Raw genomic sequence first — 21,227 nt, 5'->3', positions numbered from 1 at the left:
TAAGTAGGCTCCGGGAGTCTTTCACACCAACCGTTTGAAGGCATATGTCGAGACCAGAAGTGTGAGATCTGTTTCTAGCTTCAGCTCAAGAGGAGGAGAATAAAACTCTACCTGACCTCCTCAGAGGCACCTTTAGACGAGAGCATAGAAGGAGTCAATCTAACTTCTCAACTGACATCTGAACAACAGGAGGAGTGCAAAATTCTGTTGAATCAGTTTTCCTCCCTGTTTTCACCAGGCTTGATCCCTTGGGGCCAGCACGATATTCTCACTGGTGACTGTTTACCTGTGAAATGCAGAGGTTACAGAATTTCAGGCCATGTGAGATCCCACATCAAAGGAGAGGTCAACAAGATGCTTGATCTCTGGGTAATAGAGCCCTCTAACAGTCCATGGTCTAGTCGAGTTGTTCTAGTACCAAAGGCAGGATCCAAGAAGTTGAGATTCTGTGTGGACTATTGAGCTCTAAATGCAGTCACCAAGACTGATGCCCATACTTTGCCAAGGACAGATGAACTGTTGGACAAACTTAGTGCAGCCAAGTACCTCAGTACATTTGATCTGACATCAGGCTATTGGCAAATAGCCCTGACACCCAATGCCAAGGAGAAAATCGCATTTTCCACCCAGCAAGCCTCTACCAGTTTAAGGTTATGCCTTTTGGATTAAAGAATGCAGCTACTACATTCCAAAGGATGGACAATCAAGTTCTGAATGGGATGGAGGACTTCTGCATGGCATACTTGTGTGACATTGCAGTGTTCAGCCCTACTTGGAAAGAACATGTTAATGACTTAGGATATGTTTTGCATGCTCTTGAGCAGGCCCATTTGACCATAAAGGCAAGCAAATGTCAAATTGGTCAGAGCAAAGTGGTCTACCTTGGTCATGAGGTAGGAGGAGGTGAAATAACGCCATTACCTAGCAAAGTACAAGCTGTACAAAGCTGGGCCACCCTTACTACTCAAACACAAGTGAGAGCCTTACTAGATCTCACTGGGTACTACAGGAATTTCATAGAGAACTATGGGACCATGCCTTCTCCTTTGAATGTGATCTCCTCTCCAAAATTCCCTAAAAAGGTTAGATGGAATGAGAAGTGCACTCAAGCCTTTGAAAACCTGAAGAAATCCCTTTGTCAAGCTCCAGTCCTAAGAGCTTCTGATTATCACCAACCCTTCATTGTGCAGACAGATGCATCCAATACAGGTGCAGTCCTTAGTCAACTGGATGAGAAAGGTAGGGAGAACCCCATTTAATTTATCAGTAGGAAACTGAAGGAACCAGAAACAAGGTGGGCAACCATAGAGCACAAATGTTTTGCCATTGTGTTGTCTTTGAAGAAGTTTAGACCATACTTGTATGGATCTAATGCAAATGAAAGGGGAGAACCCAAAACTTCTAAAATGGTCAATCTGCCTGCAACGGTTTGATTTCACCATTCAGCACAGGTCAGGATGTCACAACCAAAATGCTGAAGGTCTCTCTAGGATGTTTATAACTGACTAGAGTGAAGAGAATCATCCAGGAGTGGATTAAATCCTCCTGTCCCTTAGTCTGGGGTGGGGGCGAGTATTAGGGAGAATTCTCCAAAATGGCTAATTTCCCTTACCTACTGAGTCCCTCAGCAGCTTTGCTGGATATCTAGGATTTCTTTTTTTCCACCTGGTAAGAGTGTCAGCCTTTTTTTCCCACTCTTACATGTGATTTGCTGTGTGTGTTTAACGTGTTTGTGTTCATAGACTGTGGAGCTTCATCTACTCCATAGGCATCATCTTTTTACTGTGTGTCACACAGAACCTTTAGTGCAGTGACACAGGGTTCTCTTTTTCAGACTTCCCACTTTAAACTCCATTTTCTGGGACTGGCTACTGTCTCCCAGAACATGTAAAGTTGCCATTGACTTTATAAGTCTTTTTAAATCCACAGACCCAGTACAAATTATCTTATATAGAGAACTGGAAAGGTTTAATAGTTATCCCTTTTTGTCTGTTTCTCATGGAATATTATTTTGTTCCCTTTTCATTAAGATTTGGCTGGTGGCAGTAGTATCTACCCTATATTTCCTACCGCGGTTATTTTAAATAGCCTTGCTATTGTTTTAGGCTATCTTAGTAGTCTCGAACCCTGCTGGACCATATTTACTTTTATACAGTTCTGGCTGGGTTTATTCGCCATTTCTTTTTGTAAAAGTATTTCTCGTGTTTTACTCTGCACACCAAACCAGGTTTGGTTCCTTTGTTCGCCGTCCTTTGGCGGGCTTCTGCACAGAAGCCCTCCTTGGGCACCTGAATGTCTGAGGGGGACAGGATGTGAGGAAGGGGTTTGAGACTCCCTGCACAGGGTCTCCTTGGAGACCAATGTCACAATTTATGTGATTGGCTGAGGTGACTGTCCCGCCGGGACAGCCACCCTGCTGTGTGATTGACAGCCTGGCTGTGTGAATGGGGGAAAACTGCATAAAAAGCAGGTCTCTGGGACTGAGAAGGCTAAATCGCCACTGGATCAAGAGAACTGAAGAGGAGCTGACAGAAGAGGACTTCTACCATGACTCAGAGAAGTGCAACACTTCTTTTGGGGAACTGAATATCAATCCAGAGGAGCACCACACATCCACATGCTTTTATGGATAATGTGTGTCATTACCGTGATGCCACTGCTTTACAGTTATTTGAAAACTACATCACCTGCGACATCCCTTCAGAAACCACACATAGTGACCTAAATACACAAATATTACACTTCCAAAAACATAAGTGTGTCAAATACTGCCGACATAGATGTAAAAACAAAGGTAAATCATATACCAAATGTTGTTTTGGCTTCACTAGACCAGTTTGCAAAAGAGGTCAAGTAAATAGCTTGATGTCTCCTGTTAGACACAGTGTAAAAGACAATTCCCCTAAAAAGGCTTACAACATTAAAAGGCACGAAGCATCCAAGAACATCAATGATTACAATGCAATCATTTCGCTATTGTGGAATGCAAACATAGACATACAATACATTGCAGATACATCCACTGCAGTTGTCATGGTGCAATCATTTTCTAATATGTCCCATTGTTTTTAAAAATAGGGCAAACTTTTGCCCTACTGCAAATATTGGGCAATTTAGCACCTCCACCAGTGCAAAGTTTCTGTAATCTGTCCCAAGGAGAGCTCTGTTCTCTTGACCCTGTCAATGTGTCAAGGTACTTTCACTGTAGCTTCATTGCCATGCTGCAGTTTTTCTGCAATAAAACGACCCCTCTGCTCAGAAAAGTGCAACACTTCTTTTGGGGAAATGAATATCAATCCAGAGGAGCACCACACATCCACATGCGTTTGTGGATAAAAGATGCTCACAATTTGGCCATGATAGAGATGCCACTGTTTTACATTTTATTGAAAAATACATCACCTGCAACATCCCTTCAGAAACCACACATAGTGACTTACGTACACAAATATTACACTTCCAAATGCAAATACTGCCAACGTAGAAAAGTTAAATAATATACCAAATGTCGTTTTGGCTTTCCTAGACCAGTTTGCAAAAGAAGACAAGTAAATAGCTTGATGTCTTCTGTTAGACACAGTGTAAAAGGCAAATCCCTTAAAAACACATACAACATTTAAAGGAACAAAGCATCCCAGAACATCAATGATTACAATGCAGTCATTTGGCGCTTGTGGAATGCAAACATAGATATACAATACATTGCAGATAATTCCACTGCAGTTGCAAGATATTGTAAAGGATTTTAAAGATGCAACACACTCTAGACCAGGACTCTTTCTACTGGCCAGGGATGGGGCGCACAATAAAACACTTTTATTTTATATACTTTAGGTTCAATCTTTGAGAAGGCATCCGACCCCACTCACACTCCCCTTTACGTACACCCTGTGTCGCAATGGACAATGAACCAGGTCGGAGTGTAAAAGGAAACATGTATTCATTTTTAATTTTGAATAACGTCAAACACATTCAATAGAGGGCAACAATCACCAGTGTGGTGATAATTACACAGGAAAATGATAGGATACACTTAGTTTAACCTTCTAACATTACATACACAATGCACAGATTAATGAAAGCAAGATTACTTTTTGGATAGTATGTTTAAATGGCACCACAGTTAAGCATTCTCCCTGCAACACTCCCTCAAATCCCTATTAACCAAGTTTCGCATTGATGGAGTGGAGTAGCAAGGAGTCAGGTGTACGAAGGAAAAATCAGAATGAAAATCCAATTTACCCCGTCTGAATGAAAGGGAAAAATCGTAATGAGCGACCTTTAAAAATTAGCAAAACCGCACTCGGATTTACTGAATAGTCATTTTACATGTGCGGTTGAATGGAGAAGGCACGAATGTGCGTGGTGTTAGGGAGAATTCACCAAAATGGCTAAGACCCTCAGCAGATTTGATGGATTTCTAGGATGTATTTTTTTCACCTGGTTAGAGTGTGAGCCTTTTTTCACACTCTTACATGTGTTTTGCTTTGTGTGTTTAACATTTCTGTGTCCATAGACTGTCAAGCTTCACAGCCATCATCATTTTACTGTGTGTTACACAGCACCTTTAGTGCAGTGACACAGGGTTGTCTTTTTCAGACTTCCCACTTTAAACTCCATTTTCTGGCACTGACTACTGTCTCCCAGAACATGTAAAGTTGCTATTGACTTTATTAGTCTTTTTAAATCCACATACCCAGTACAAATTATCTTACATAGAGTTCTGGAAATGGTTAATAGTTATCCCTTTTTGTCTGTTTCTCATGGAACATTATTTTGTTCCCTTTTCATTAAGATTTAGCTGGTGGCATTGGTATGTACCCTATTTTTCCTACCGTGGTTATTTTAAATAGCCTTGGTATTGTTTTAGGCTATGTTAGTAGCCTCGAACTTAAATACGCTGGACCATATTTACTTTTATGTGGTTACGGCTGGGTTTAACTACCATTTCTTTTTGTAAAAGTCTTTCTTGTGTTTTACTCTGCGTGCCAAACCAGATTTGGTTCCTTTGTTCGCCGTCCTTTGGCGGGCTTCTGCAGAGGAGCCCTACTTAGGCTCCTGAATGTCTGAGGGGGACAGGATGTGAGGTTTGAGACTCCCTGCACAGGGTCTCCTTGGAGACCCATGTCGCACTCTAGGTGATTCGTTGAGGTGACTGTCCCGCCGGGACAGCCATCCTGCTGTTGATTGACAGCCATGCTGTGTGAATGGGGGAAAACTGCATAAAAAGCAGGTCTCTGGGACTGAAAGGCAGAGTCGCCACTGGATCGAGAGAACCGAAGAGAAGCTGACAGAAGAGGACCTCTACCACGACTGAACCTCCCTGTGAACCCCTGCTGCGGGTTCCAATCTCCAAACTTCGACAACAGGGAAGATCTGCAAGGAATCTTCTCCCCTTGAGCTGGTGGTACCAACCAGTTCACCAAACTGCAAGCCAGGCCTCCCTCCTCTAGTCAAATTTGCTGTGCACAGCTACAGTGAACCAGATAGCCAGGAGGATCGGACCCTGATTGGGTTTTAAGAAGCTCAACTTTTATTTGTTGCTTTGCTCTGCTGCTGGTTTCTTCCCTGGGCAGTGCAGCACCCTCCAGTCTTCCTACATCGTGTCAGTCCAACAGTCGCTTCAGGAACCGTGAGCCTGCAGGACCTGCCAGGAACATCCGCCTCAGCTACAGCTTCTTCTCCATTTAAGGTACTGTTCAAATCCGGTTGTTCGTTCCATGCGACCACGGTAAAAGTGCTTGAAATCTTTTGCCAATCCAAGGGCTTGTCCTTCTCTATTCTTTAAAGTAACTTTTTGTCAGACCAAGTTCGTTCTGAACTCTTGGCAAAGACTGAACCTTGAACTACTCTGAACTGTGTGATCCTCTGCAAAGACTTTGGTCCACTGAATTTGGCCTAGGCCTCTTGATTTGATTTCCTCACTGTAGTTACTTTTTCTAGATTGCCCTGCTTACTTACTTGTTGGTGCTGCTCAACTTTTGTCTAACTTTGTCTTTCCCTCCTTTTTAAATTGCTGGAGTGCCAATTTGCTCACACTTCATTTTGAGCTTAACTTGTCCAGAATCTATTGGGGGTGGTGTAGTGTATTAAGATTGTGATTTTTCAACTGCTCGATAATAGTGAACTGTTTTATAACTGATGTGTAAATAAATGTATATTATTTTACTCAGAAACCTTGAGTCAGTGTTTGTTTGAACCATAGTAATTGCTGTCCTTTGTGTAACTATTAATACTGGTCACTCTACTCTTGAGATAAGTCTGGCTGCTTAGCCAACGCTACTACTTTACTTTGTAGTACAGGCTTGTACCAAAGGCGAATTTGTACTGTCACTTGTAGTCTTAATTGTGTGTGGTGTTCCCAAAGGGTACTGCATATAATTCTGCCTAACACAGGTGTACAGCGGTGAGGATCTAATATAGTGATTAGACTTAGAGTGCTACTATTACCTTGGATCAACTAAACACAAGGCTAAACATCACTAAAAAGCAATATTAATCATGTCTGATATGGAAAGCTACAGTCAGCAGGAGACCCTCCTTAGTTACACTGTAGATTATCTGAAAAATCTGTGTAGAGAAAGGAATCTCTCTGTTAAAGGCAAAAAGTCTGAATTGATTGAAAGATTGTTAGAGAAACAAAGTCTGGAGGGTGGGTCTGAAATAGCTAACCCTTCAGCAAATGTCGAAAATGTTGAGGATGATAATGTGTATATTATTGATGAGTTAGATGAGACAGATGTGTCCCACAATGTAGGCCTCACTGCTCCTTTACCTGCTCAGCAACCTCAACCGTTGTCCACTACAGTTCCTACACTCAGTCCTGAATTCATTGCTCTAGAAAGGATGAGGCTTGAATTGGAATTTAAACGTTTAAATGCTCAAACTGAACCAAAGCCTCAAGAACTTAAGCTCAGAGAAATGGAGATGAACCATGCCTTAGAAATGAAAAAAAAATGTCTCTCGAGAATGCATCTCTCCCAGATTCTTCTAGGTCTTCCAGTCCTAAGAGACCTCGTATGCCTAAAGAAATTGTGGGTATGTATGAGGGTAAGATTGATATTTTGGATTGGTTGGCAATGTTTGAATATAAATGGGATTCAAGACATAACAGGGAATCAGTTGCTTCCTTGGCTCTTCTCTAGGCTACCCACTGTTGCATCTGATTTGATGGAGTTGGGTGAGGTGGATAGGATGGATTATGAGTGTTTGAAGCTAGATTTAATTGCTAGATTAGGGAATACCCCCTTCCCAGTACCTTAAGAGGTGTTGGACCCTCAAAAAGCATGATGGTACCCCTTGGCCTACCTGGATATGTGAATGTTTGAAAAACTTAGATGGTTGGGTTAAGTGTTACAGAGCAAACACTTCTGAAGGTATGAGAAATCTTGTTATGTTGGAGTCAATTTATGATGCCTGCTCTCCTGAGCTCAGACATCACTTGGCTGATTCTAAGAGGATAGATCCAAAGAAGTTAGCTAGGGCTGCTGACCTCTTGGTTGCCAACAGGGCCACTCACAAGGATGGATTCTGGTGCAACTCAGAAGAAGGATGAGGGGAAGCAGCCAAAGAAAGAGAACAAGGAGAATTCAAATACCTCCAATCCAAAAGAGAGCCCCAAACAGCAACATAAGGGTAAACCACAAGGGAAACCGAACAAGGCTAGTACACCATCTGGACCCAAACCAGATGGAGGTCAAAACAAACCCCCATTCATCAAAACATTTGGGAAATGTTGTTTGTGGTTCAACTGGCCATGTGAAAGGGGATCCCAGATGTAAGGGAAAACCTTCAGGGGTCCACACTGTCTCCTTGATATTGATATTTTATTTCTATCGCGTACACAAGTGTTTCAGAGCGCGCAAGGCAAGGGAGGGAACAGGAGAGATCAGAACAGCGATCTTACTAGGCCCAGTGAAATTGAGAACGTGCAAGTGCATGGGCGAGGGGGAGGGGAAAAGTGCATGGAAGGGGGCGAAGTGGAAAGTGTGAAGCAGAGGAGAAACAGATAAACAATAATAAATAAATAATAAAGGCAATAAAAAGTTTTAGTGCAGCCAGCAATTTGCAAGTGTTAGGTTTAAGGCAGCAGACAGGGTAGATCTGATAAGTGCAGGAAGAAAAAGGGGGGGGCTGTATGGGTACAGATACAGACCGCAGTGCAAGGGGTGGCCGGGAGGCAGTGCTGGAGGTCGGCAGGATGAGCAGGTACCTGGGCCTGGAGGACAGAGGGTGGCCAGGTGCACAGTGCCAAGAGAGAACAGATCAGCAGGTGAGGGGGGGAGCGAAGGCAGAAGAAAAGAGGAAGGTCTTGAGGTGCTTCCGGACCGGAGATGGTTCTCCTCAAGTTTTAGAGTGGCAGGGAGTTTGTTCCAGACGGAGGCCCCAGCCTAAGACAGCGATTTAACCCCATCTCGTTTCTTTGACAAACGACTGACCCTGAGGAAGTTGGAGGTAGAGGAGCGAAGAGCTCAAGAGGTATTTGCGGAGTGATAGCTGAAGGTATTTTGGACCCAGGCCCCAGAAAGCCTTGTGGACAATGCAGAGGGTTTTGAATGTAATCCTTGCATCCACTGGGAGCCAATGAAGAGATTTCAGAGCTGGAGAGATACGATCCCAGGGCTTGAGGCCAAGGAGAAGTCTCACAGTCCTGTTCTGGATTAGTTGCAGAGGGCGGAGAGTAGAGGCAGGTAGATTTAGAAAGAGGCTGTTACAATAGTCCAAGCTAGAGAGAACCAGAGCTTGGGATACCATGAGCTTCTGGGGGAAGGAGAGGAAAGGCAGAGTACCTCTGAGGAGGTGCAGTCTGAAATTTGACTTTTTAGAGACATCAGAGATGTGGGCGGAGAAGGAAAGGGTCAAAGATGACCCTGAGGTTCTTAGTCTCACAGGTGTGGGTAGGAGGAGGATCAAGGGAGGCCGATAAGAGAGTGAGGGGAAAGGATGGTGAAGGTGTGCCGATGAGGAGGATCTCCGTCTTGCTGACATTCAGACAAAGATCATTGTCGGCACACCAATCTTGAATGGCAGTTAGGCAATCTGAGATGAGAGAGGCAGAGGAGGTGGCAGAGGGCAGCCTGAAAATGATTTGAGTTTCGTCAGCATAGCACTGAAACTTTGAGCAGAAAGTGGCAATCCAGTGGGCAAGAGTTACCAGGTATTGGTTGAAAAGCCAGGGCGAGAGATTAGACCCCTGGGTAACACCACAGGTAGAGAGGAAGATAGATGAAAGGAAGGACCCAAGTTGGACCTGGGAGGGCCGATCTGAGAGGAAAGAGGTCAGCCAGGCCACAGCCTGATCAGTGATACCCAGGTCTTCACAGAGACGGTTGAGCAGGATGGTATGGTTGACTGTGTCGAAGGCAGAAGAGAGATTGAGGAGGATGAGGACAGAGGGAATGTTAGAGTCAAGGTTGGAGAGCAGATCTTCACAGATGTTCAGGAGAGCAGTTTCCATGCTTCTGGCAGCTCTGAAGCCAGGCTGGTGGTCATGGAGACAGCCAACAGAATTGGAATGAAGGTTAAGCTGAGAGATGGCCAGCTTTTCCAGGAGTTTGCCAAGAAAGGGAGTAATAGAAATTGGGCGATAGTTAGCTGGACAAGAAGGATCATCTGTTGGTTTCTTGAGAAGAGGATGCACAAAGGAGTGCTTCAGAGTGGAGGGGAAGGTTCCCGAGGCAAAGGAGTGGTTGCAAAAATCAGCAAGGGCCGGAGTGAGGGTGTCAATGTAGTCCTTGATTGTTTTAGAGGAACATGGATGAACCTGTTTTGACGAGGCTTTCATAGATTGGACTTGTCTAGCGACCTCGTCAGGGGAGAAAAGCGGAAAGGACGAGAAAGAAGGTGGGGGTGGCTAAAGGAGGGTCAGCAAGCACAGATGGGGAGAGGAGAGGAGGGGTGTGGGTGGAGAGGGTGGCCAGGATGTCCTGGGTTTTTATAATGAAGTGAGAGGCAAGGGCATTGCAAAGAGCCTGGGAGGCAACAGGAGGGGTAGAGACTGTAGCAGGGTTAGCCAGCTCCTTGCAGATTTTAAAGAGTTTGGCCAAGTTGTTTGATGCCGCAGAGACACGAGCTTGAATGTGGACTCTCTTCTTGGTGAGGACAGAGAGTCGGTATTTCCTTTGTAGCAGGCGACAGGCCAGTTTGTCAGAGGATGAACAGGAAGCCCTCCATTTCCTCTCAGCCGCCGTACACTTACGTTTAAGTGTAGCTAGGTCAGAGTCATACCAGGAATTGCATTTGGCTTTGGACTTCAAATGGATCCTCATGACAGGGGCAAGAGCATCAAGCGTATCAGAAATTGAAGAGTAGAGCAGAGACAGGGCTGTGTCAGGATGTGAGATAGCCAAAGCCTCAACTGACACACGCTTCATGGGCCGGATGTCCGAGAAGGTAGGTGGCAGTGTGGGGGTAGGCTTGGCTTTGGGGGGAAGAGAGGGAGAGATGAGAGGAGAGGAGAGAGTGATCGCTCCAGGAGAGAGGAGTGGTCAGAGGGATGAAGAGGGGGAGGTCAGAGGAGAGCAAGACATTGAGTGTGTGCCCTGCAGAGTGAGTCGGGCCAGAGGGGAGGATGGACAGTGAGAGGGAGTCACAGAGGTCACAGAAGAGTACAGAGGAGGAGAACGGAGAGTCTAAATGTACATTGAGGTCACAGAGGAGGAGGAATGAGTGGTAGAGGCCAGGATGGAGGAGTAGAGGTCTGCCCACTCAGAGAGAAATTAGGTGATTTGACCAGGAGGCCGGTAGATGGTAACCACAGTAAGAGAATGGGTAGGTGAGAGAGAAAGCCTTAGCCTTATCCCCAGAAGAAGTTCCTATGGCAAGTGGAAACTTTCACCTACTGGCTGATGAACCCATGAGAGTCTCAGCTAGTGTTTCTTTAGTGTCCCTGGGCTTGTGGGAACAACAGAATTTAGATGTCTATAATTTCATCCCAGATAATACTAAAGAGTATTATAAATATAGTGTTCTTGTGAATGGCCAGGAGACTCCTGCCATCAGAGACACTGGAGCCAGCATAACTGTGGTTGATGAATAATTTTTCAAGGTGAAGGATGTTGCTTAGGCACCCAAACACCTAACCAAGTTAGCTGGAGGCCCTGTGCAAATGCTTCCCCAGTTACCAGCTCTGATCCATTGTATTGATATGACTGTCAAGATACCTGTTCGTGTGCAGAGTGAAGTGCCTGGGAGAGTCCTGTTGGATAATGACCTGAAAACTCTTGGAGTTGTGTCTAGTACCCCCAGGTGTTAGGCAGAATCCTGGCCAGTGCCCTTAGGAACGACTACACAAGATTAAGACTACAGGTGGTGGTACAATTTCACCTTTGGTACAAGCCCGTAGTACACAGTTAGCGTGGTAGCAGTAGCGGAGCAGCCAGACTTATCTCAATAGCAAATGAGCAGTAGTAGAGATTACACAAAGGACTACAATTACTGTGACTCAAGCAAACACTGACTTAAGGCTTCTGGTTAGAAAATATAAGTACATTTATTTTTAAACCATCGGTTCATAAAACACTTCACATCTATTAATTTAAAACCACACTTCAAATATACTACACACAACCAATTCCCCTTGTGCAGTTCAATTCATGGTAAGTACATTGGATTTGACAGACCGGTGTTGTGAAACAAAGACGTTACCATGGGTTAATACGCGATCACTTTTTGACAGTAATGACAGTTCGGTCTTACTAAAGAAAGGCGTACCCGCAAGAAGAAATGTTACCAAAATCAAACACACTTAGCACATGAATTAACACAAGAAAATAGGAGATACAAATCATAGGCAATACTTTTGTCAAGACAGATAGAATCAGAGGATACTTTCTAAAACCTAGATAAAAGTCAATAGGCCTGCGCCAGTGTCAAATGGGACAGGGGTCCTGTTGTCGAGGACCACAAGGTTAGAACAGTTCACGATTCGAGATTGCCAGGAGTACTTGTATATTGTCTAAAGGGAAGCAAAAGTTATAAGAGGGAAGGTAGATAAGGACAAGACTTTAGTGAGGAGAAAGGGTTCACCCTAATTCCTCGAAGTCGGACACAGTACCTTATTCATTTGAAGAAAAGCTGGTGCTACGGCAGTTGTTCCTGGTAGTTCTTGTCTGATCCATTTCAGCTGTCCACCCTGGGCTCACGTTACCGGGCAAGATGCAATTATCACATAACTGGTTCCCCATAATTGTTAATGAACGCCCTGGCTGGCGCCAACAATCTTATTTATGCCACGAGACACACATACATGTGGTCTGATACCAGGCACTGTACATGTAGCCGAGGCTCTTTCACCAGCTTTACTTTAGATATTTGCACTCAATGTGTCAGCACATTACGCTGTTACCACGGGTGCTGTTCGAACTCCAATGCCGGAGGGACACACCTCCCTAGCATTGATGAAACTGACATTACAGCGTACCAACCGTATTGCGCCAATACTCAACCAATCAGGAAGAGTTTTCCCATTCCTGACACAGCCAATCAAGCTCATGGATGACGAGCCACACCCATAGTTGTAACTGAGGCGATTCTGCTCATCAGCTGTGACTCAGCGTCTAGTAAGCTGAGACAGTCTGGTCAGCGCGCACCCTCAGCTACAGCTCAGGAGTTTCTGCCACAACGGGACATTTTTTATGAACCCTCTGAAATGAAGGTACGTTATGGACTTCTCTCTTCCGTCACTCTCCTACTGTCAGACACCTGCATCAAGTCTTTTTCAAAGTGATGTTAACAGAAGGTAACATTCACTGATTCCGTTTTTCTCTCCTTTTTTGTCTTGGGCTCCTCCAGTCTGTGTACCACATCAAGTACACCTGAACTTAACGCCCTACACACCGAGCAAGAGTCACCAAGACACGATTCTTACACATAAGAGGTATGTGTTAACTATTTCATTTACTCCTCTTAGCATCTAAAATCACCCATTCATGAGCTTTCACAGTGAAAGTGACATTGGTTTGTTATTCTTGTCTCGTTTCTTTCTCATGTTGCAGCAATTGCATACAAAACAGCGGGTGGCTGCGCACTGGGGTCCTCGTTTTCCACGCTGCGTCCCACTTATCTGTGGAAGACCACAATCCCAGACCAAGTGGGTTTCTTGACTCAGTCCATGCCCGGAATTAGGGTAAAGACTATGCGCCCACTGGGTTTCCAAAAATCCTTTTTTTGCAAAATGATTAAGCAAATTCGTGTTTAGATTTAGACTAGTGCCACTGAAGCTGAAAACATTCCTTTAAACAAAACCTGTTTTGTGATATTCCTCCTTTTTTGTCTGCCTTCATACAGTGACAAGTTTGGCTTCCCTTTTTCTTCATGTTTTCACCCTAGGAAGGCTCCATAATAAATTCACTGGCCCAGCAGGGGGCAGATCCGAAACGTGAGATGGATGTTTGAAACCTCTTTTCTTGACTGGAAGACTCTATTTTGGAACTTCATTTGAAGTCCTATTTCAAACTAGTCTCTAAACTACAACTGCTTAGGCACAAACACATTTGTGCCTCTGTCAGGAGTTTTCATTCTCATTAAACACCAACACGTCGGCAGACCTGCATCCATTTATTTATTAATGCAGAGGCACCTGTACGCTGAACGTTGGGCCGCCATAAATTTCCCTCCAACTGAGGGGACTTGACATCTTTTTGTTTGCTTAATCATTATATATGTTTTTGTATTAATAATACTTACTGCTCCACTTATTATTTGCATTCACTTACTTGCAAACATTGTACAAAATGTTTCTTTGTTAAACCTCTTTGATTTTTTCAGACTGCATTTCTACTTTTATATACATGTTTCTTTTTTTTAATTTTTTTTGATAATGCAAAATAAATTATCTTGGTAAAACAAGGAATGTTTTCAGAGCATAAACATTGTGGCTAAGAACATTTGTGATGTCCTTGGTTTAGGTTACAATACAATATCAAGTTGGCGGAACTTATTTTTAAGAATTATTTTTTTCATTGTAGCATAGTGGATACCTTTTGGATTAACAATAGATATTTCCCATAAAGTCCCAATCCACTTTATGCTTTAAGGGACAACCTCAATCTATTTTGTGTATGATTTCCTGGTAGTTCCTGCAGACTCACAGTTCCTGGAGCTTCAGTCGTGGGGACAAGAAGGTGGACGACTGGAACGATCTGCACAACCCAGGGATGAGGCCAGCAGCAGTAAAGCAACGGTGAATAAAAAGGTACGCTGCTTTAAAACAGGAGAGGCTCTTCAGATGGCTATCCAGACCACTACAGCTGTGTGCAGCAATTTCGACCAAGAAGAGGATCATTTGGCTGTGGAAGGTGAGCTGGTTGATCCCACCAGGCTAAAGGCAAGAATATCTGGACTGGATCGGCTCTTGTCGTTGAAGGGTAGATAGCTCAGGACTGCAGCAGGGCTTCACCGGGACTCGTAAGTTGCAGCTGCTGTCTTCTTCGCTGCTTCTCTTCGGTTCTTTGCAGTTAAAGTTGCGACTCTGACTTCCAACCCAAGAGTCCTGTCTTTTCTGCCAAAATCCCCCATTCACACAGCCTGGCTGTCAATCACTCAGCAGGGGGGTTGTCCGGGAGGTGACTAAACCCCTCCCTCACATTCAGCCCACCTGGACACCCAGACGCCAAAGGTCAGTGAATAAAGAAGGCATACCTGGTTTGCTGTGCAAAGTAAAACACAATAATGATTTTAACAAAAAGAAATGGCAGTACAACCTGAACAGAGCCAAAATAAAAAGTATTTGGTCAAGCGGGTTTAATTTTGAGGCTAATACAATAGCCTAAAATGGTACCACGTTTATATACTATAATCACGGTAGACAAGATAGGGTAGGTACCACTGCCACCAGCCAAGTGTTAGTGTTAAGGGAGCGAAACAAAGCTCCAAGAGGTGCTGACAAAAAGGAGTAGGAATTAACCCTTTCTAGTACTCCATCTAAGATGGTGTGTACTGGGTCTGCAGTTTAAATGACTACATAAAGTAAATGGCAACAGTAGTCAGCCACAGATGAATTGAGTCAGTGGGAAGTCTTAAAGACAACCCTGTGTCACTCCACTGAAGGTGCTGTGTAACACACACAAAAGTCGAGCTCATGGAGTGGTGTGGCTCCACAGCCCACGATCACACAAACAGTAGAAATACACATGTCAAAACACATGTAAGAGTGAGAAAAAGGTTCACACTCTTACCAGGTGGAAACAAATAAACCCCAGAAATCCAGCAAAGTTCCTGAGGGACTCACTAGGTAAGGGAAATTAGCCATAAATGAGAATTCTCCCTAACACCAGGCCTCCCAGTAAAAGGAAACAGGAGCTCACCAGGCCTGCAAGGGAGAGGACCATGAGAGGCTCTCAAGAGGAGGAAATAGAGGAAGCTATCACCCCCACTCCACAGGAGTTGCTCACTGCTATTTCTGGAAAGAAAGAGGCAAATGGGAAACCGAAGACCTCAAAGAAAAAGACAGATGGCACCCCTATGTTACCAACAAGGACATCCCCATGATTGTCCAAAGTCATACCTGTGACTCCTCCACCTGCTGAGGCAGAGTGTGAGGTACAACCCTGTGTGGTTGATCCAGTCTCTGAAGAGTCAGTTCTGGAAGAAGACATTGTTTTAGTTGGAGATCTGGACCCTGTTGAACATCCTGAGCTGCAGTCTTTACTGGCAGAAAGTGGACCAAACAGGGCAGACTTCAGCAGCGGGCAGATGGAGTGTCCTACTCTTGAAGCTCTTTGACAACAGGCTGCTTCTCAACTTGATGGGCAAGAAGTTGGAAAGCATAAGTTGAGCTGGGAACATGGCCTCTTCTACAGTGAACCTACTGAGTCTATCCCTGGGGACTGCAAAAGACTTGTAGTGCCCCTAGAGAACAGGCTCCAGTTCCTACAGTTGGCCCATGAGATACCTTTGGCTGGTCATTTGAGATTCAAAAAGACCAAGGAAAGGCTCTCCTTATACTTCTTATACTTCTACTGGCCTAAAATGGGTTCAGAAGTTGACAAATTCTGTAGGAGCTGTCACACTTGCCAAACCTCTGGCCACAGGATGCAGGCCCGTCTGGAGTCCAGCGGTAAGTGGCCATGCATTGCTGTGTGAGACATGGCATGTTGCAGTGTGCTGGTAGTCTGATACTTGCCTGTATGTGTGACATAGGCCATGTATGGATATGTGTGTGCAGGGACATCATGGTCATGCATGTGAGACCAATAATATGTGAACCACATAGATGGTGCATGTGTTCCAATGCAACATGGGGAGCTGTTTGCAGAATGCACACATGAAGGCATGCCAGTCTATGTTCTTGGACATGGAGGAGAGTGGGGGATGGGTGCTGCTCTCATGTACATGTATGGTGTGGATGTCTGTGTGTCTGAGAAGCGTGTGTGTGACTTTGAAACGCCATGGATGTATGACACATGTCCGTGACGATGTGTAGATTCACTCATGCAGTCTGGTCACTGTTGTATCCACTGTGTCTGTGGTGTACAAGCCATGATGCATGACCCTCCGGTGATGTGTGTGCATGGGGTCAGTATGAGCCATGATGCATGTGAGTTTGAAGGCAACATTTTGGTTAACAGAGGCCCTTCTACATGGATGCTGATGTTGATTGCATGCGCCGTGCCTGTTTCTGCATGTGTGTTGTGTGCATTCACCCATGTGTTGTGGAGGACAGGATTGTTAGGCAGAAACCTGTGCAGTTCCCTCTGGGACCACTGCAAACGATTTAAGACTACAGGTGTTTGGCAGTAAACCCACTTGGTAGCAGTCTGTACTACACAGATTCACTTGGTAGCTGTGGCTGAGCAGTCAGACATCCCTCAAGAAGAGTTAGGCAGTATACAGAGTATTCACAATAGGTCAAAATATCTCAGTAGAACAAGTAAACACTGACCAGAGCTTGGTGTAAAAGAGATATAATTATTTATTTAAAACCACATCTAGAAAAACACACAGGCACTAATAGTAAGCAATTCAAAAATAAACGGTCACTAAAAGATATACACTCCCTTAAAAGAATATTATACAATTCTTTAGTAAATCCCCACTTATTTTGAGACAGCGGTGAGCGCATAACGCAGATGGCACTCTAATAATTCATTTTAAAAGGGAGAGAAAAGCAGAGTATACCTTGAAACAGATCCCAACACTTTTGAAAGAACACAACAAGAGAGGAAGGCACATTAAAACCGTGAGTTTAGAGTTCAGTAGGCCGGATCCACTTTAAGAGGATCAAAACAAAATGTGTCCAAGGTCACACGGTTGCAGTGCACCAAAGCCTTGAAAAGGTTCAAAAAGAGTTGGAACAAAAGAAAGGGACCAGTTAGAAGGTTGAGGTGGCCAGCCCAGTCCGGAAGGTTAAGTGATTATTATTACCTTGTAGCAATCTTTAGAAAGGGAGGCCTGGCGGACACGGTACCTTAAAGTGGTGAGAATACTCCAGCGGGGGCAGTTGTTCCTGGCAGCGGATGCACGTTGGTGCTTCGTCCGGGGGAAGAGAGGATCTCGTCGGGGAGGAAGACAGGAGTCCGTTGCACTGCCAGGGAAGAAACCAGCCGCAGAGTTCTCAGGTAAAAAGAGCGGTCCTTTTATTCGCGGTCCATTGGTAAGTGGCTATCCGGTTGCCGGGGTGCTTGGCACAGGCAATTCGACCACAAGACGGCCTGGGATGCGAAAAGAAGAAGGTAAACTGGTTGTGCCCACCAGTCATTGGAAGAAGCCTCTCCACCCGGGAGATCTTCTCTGTCGTCGGGAAGTGGTGAGTCGGTTCCACAGGGCTTCACCGGTGGTGTCGTTGTGGTAGGTCGGCTCAGCTTCTCCCTCGTCGTATTCTCAGGTCCTGTGGCGACTTCTGAAGTTCCAGTCCCCAAAGCCCTGCTTTTATGCAGCACACCCCTATTCACTCAGCCTAGCTGTCAATCAAACATGCTAAGTGTTGAGCCGGCCGGCTCACCACTTGGGCCAATCACACAAGAGTGCGACTTGAGTTACCAAGGTAACTCAGTCCAGGGTTCCTAAACCCCCTCCCACGCTCCCTTTGGTACCCAGACAGAGTGGCACCACTTTTGGAGGCTTCTGTGGAGAAGCCCGCCAAAAAGTGGAACAAAGGGCTCGACTTGGGTTGGAGTCACAGAAGAGAACACAAACGCCATTTTAGAATTGAGTCCTGGCAAAAAATACCACCCGGTGAATTAATATTAAATAAATAAACCGGCGGTGTGTTCGAGGCTATGAGAATTAAATAATTAAAGTTGGTAGCCTCGAACAATGGGAAAATCCCATAGGGATATATTCGCGGTCGAATATAAAAAGTAGTATCTACTGCCACCAGCCAAAATTCGATCAGGGGGGACGGAGACATGACCCTTCGACTAACAGACCACGGGGCAATTGAATTGCCCCGACTAGTACGTCCACAATATGATGGTTTGTACTGGTTTCTGTTCATAATTTGGGACTAGTTAAGCCAATGGTGACTTTAAATGTCCTGGGAGACAGTAGTCATTCCCAGGGTATGGAGTCTATGGTGGGGTGCCACTATGACACCCCTGTGTTACTGTACGGGGGGTGCTGTGTAACACACATAGGAAAAACACATGAGACCCTATGGAGTAAAGGACCCCATAGCCCATAAAACACATTAACAGTCAAAGGAACACCATAAATCATGTCCAAGAGTGGGAGAAAAAGAGTCTCACTCTTGGCAGGAGAAGAAACAAACTCCAGAAATCCAGCAAAGCTGCTGGGGGACTCACTAGGTTAGGAAATTCAGCCTAAAGAGAGAATTCTCCCTAACAAGGATGGAAGTGACGTTTGACAGTGCCACTCATGTATTATTGCTGCCTGTTGAGGGGACTATTGTACAGTACCCTGATTCTTGTGTTCTATGTCTCCCTCTACACAGAGTCCAGTGAAGAAGATGGCAGAGACGTCGCTGTGGAGCTAAGCGGGGGGGATGCCTCCACCGGGCGGCGACGCAAGGCCCAGCCACCCTCCCAGAAATTGTCATCATCCGGGAGAGAGGGGACTGGTGCCGCGTCTGCCACTACGGCTGTAGCGGAAGGGACGGGTGAGCCCCCACAGGGGCTTGCAATGGCGGAAGATGGTGTGGAGACATCCAGGTTGGTGGTCTCCACAGAGGAGGAGGAGCCCGCTACTGAGCCGCACATGGGGCCTGGTGGGGGTAGTACCACTGGTGCAAATGGTGCAGTCCAGGGCCAGGGTCAGGAGGCAGCACAGGTCACCGCGGAGGGGCATGTGCATGTCGCTGTCCCTGACCCTGTGACTGCACCACCATGCACCAGCAGGGATGCCCAGGCCGGTCCGCAGGTAGCGGGGAGGACCATGTCATCTGCCTCTCCACTACCTGCGGACAAGGAGTACCATGACCGTATGGGCTCCGTCCTGATTGGTGTCGCTTGTGCACGCGTGTCATTCGTGATGACATGCGTGCTTCCTGGGGGGAGCACGCACGCCATCATGAAGAGCAGCGTTGCGATGTGGCACTGTTGGGAGGGGCCCTGGTCTGTGGGTTCCTACATGTGTCGCGCACTCTGGCGGACCTCTCCTCCTTTGTGGAGACTATGCGCCAGTCGTTCTCCCTGCCATCTTCTGGGCCAGATTCCACCAGGGCCCCCTGTGGACTTGGCCCGACCAACACAGCCAGCTTGGTGGATATCCCATCCCTGACACAGTCGGGAGTCGGCGGTCCAGCAGGGTTGGACACCCCAACAACTGGAGACCAGCAGATGGAGGATGTGCAGGCATCATCTGACAGGGCACATGGACAGCAGCAGCAGCAGCAGGCGCTAGATGGGAGCAATGATGGCTCGGGGCCATCAACATCAGAGGGGCAGGCATCGGCGAGAGGGCAGGAGGACCCTGGAATGGGTGTGTCTTCTGTGTGGCTGCGGTTGGGCCAACGTATAGATGCAGAGCGGCAGCGGGCGGAATTGGCATGGCTCACAATGGTCAGGGCGGAGAACTACATGCAGAGGGCACTGAGGCGGGCCGAGTGCCGCGAAGCTATTCAGAGGGAGTTGGAGTCCAACATGGCATCGTCCCTGCGAACCCTCGGGGCCATGGAATAGGACCGCTTCCAGGTCATTGACCAGGAGTTCGATGATGCCCTGGCCCGGGACATCGGAAAGTGAGCAGTCGGACTAGCCTGCAGCCATTGTAAATAGTTGTTAGTGTTAGGTTTCATTTTCATTTTCATTTCTTTTGGGGTGATTGGACTATGCCCCACACTTTTGTATATAGTTATTTCTTAGGTAATTTCTTAGATAGGTTTCAGTTCTTTTGTTGGGCTCATGAACCCTTTCAAAATTGCTTGTACATAGTTGGATGTGCACATTTTCTTTGGATTTCACCATGGGGCAATGGAATTTGATTTTAACGTTTCCTTTGGATTTGTTTTGGTGGACAGAGAATTTGGAGCATTTTTCTTTAGGATTTATTTGGATTGCATCTACATTTCATTTTTCATATTTTTGGACATGCATTTGATTTCATGTTTGTATTATTTTTTTGCCTTTCATTTCATTACATTGATTTTGTTAATAATACATTTTGATATTTTATTTCTATGCGTGGGATTTGCTCATTGGGTTCATGTCAAAATGTGGTTTTACACAATCTACGGCTAACAGTGTGTGCGTGTGACGGACATGTGTTGATGTACATGGTTGACTTTTGATTTGTGTCCTGACATAGGCATGTCTGTATGGGGTGAATTGTTGAAATCATTGCATGTCAAGACTGGAGTGGCGTGCTGCGGTATTCTGGTGCACATGAGGCCCATGATTGTGCAGCTTCCTTTTGTGTTGCAGGGGGACATGAGTCACGGCCTGCTGGCAGGTGCCCCTCAATGCTGGGTGGATGGGGTGCTGGGGGACATGAGTCGGTTCTCACTTGTGCATGGTGATATGTGGGCTGGCTGGGGGGCTTCGCCAGGGTGGTTGGGTGTAACGCTCACCTGATTCCCGCAGAGGCGCCGGTCTTAACTGGGTGAATGCCGTATCTTCAAAGGTGATGTGTAACACACGGTTGGCTCTTTGGGCTGGACCTCTGTGCACTGTATGTCTGACTCGAAGAGTAAGATGTCTGCAGATAGAAAATATGGGATTAATGAACTGGGGTTATTGGGTGCCTCTCTCCTCTTCCCTTTCTCTTCTCCTGTAGAACCCCAAAGGTTAATGCCCTCACCTTAGGTAAGTGAACGCCGAGCTCTCCATCTG

The sequence above is a fragment of the Ambystoma mexicanum genome, chromosome 6p (assembly GCF_040938575.1).
Source record: "Ambystoma mexicanum isolate Mex_15411 chromosome 6p, UKY_AmexF1_1, whole genome shotgun sequence".
Taxonomy (NCBI): Eukaryota; Metazoa; Chordata; class Amphibia; order Caudata; family Ambystomatidae; genus Ambystoma; species Ambystoma mexicanum.
The sequence above is the reverse complement of the archived record's forward strand: the minus strand, read 5'-3'. Positions refer to the sequence as shown.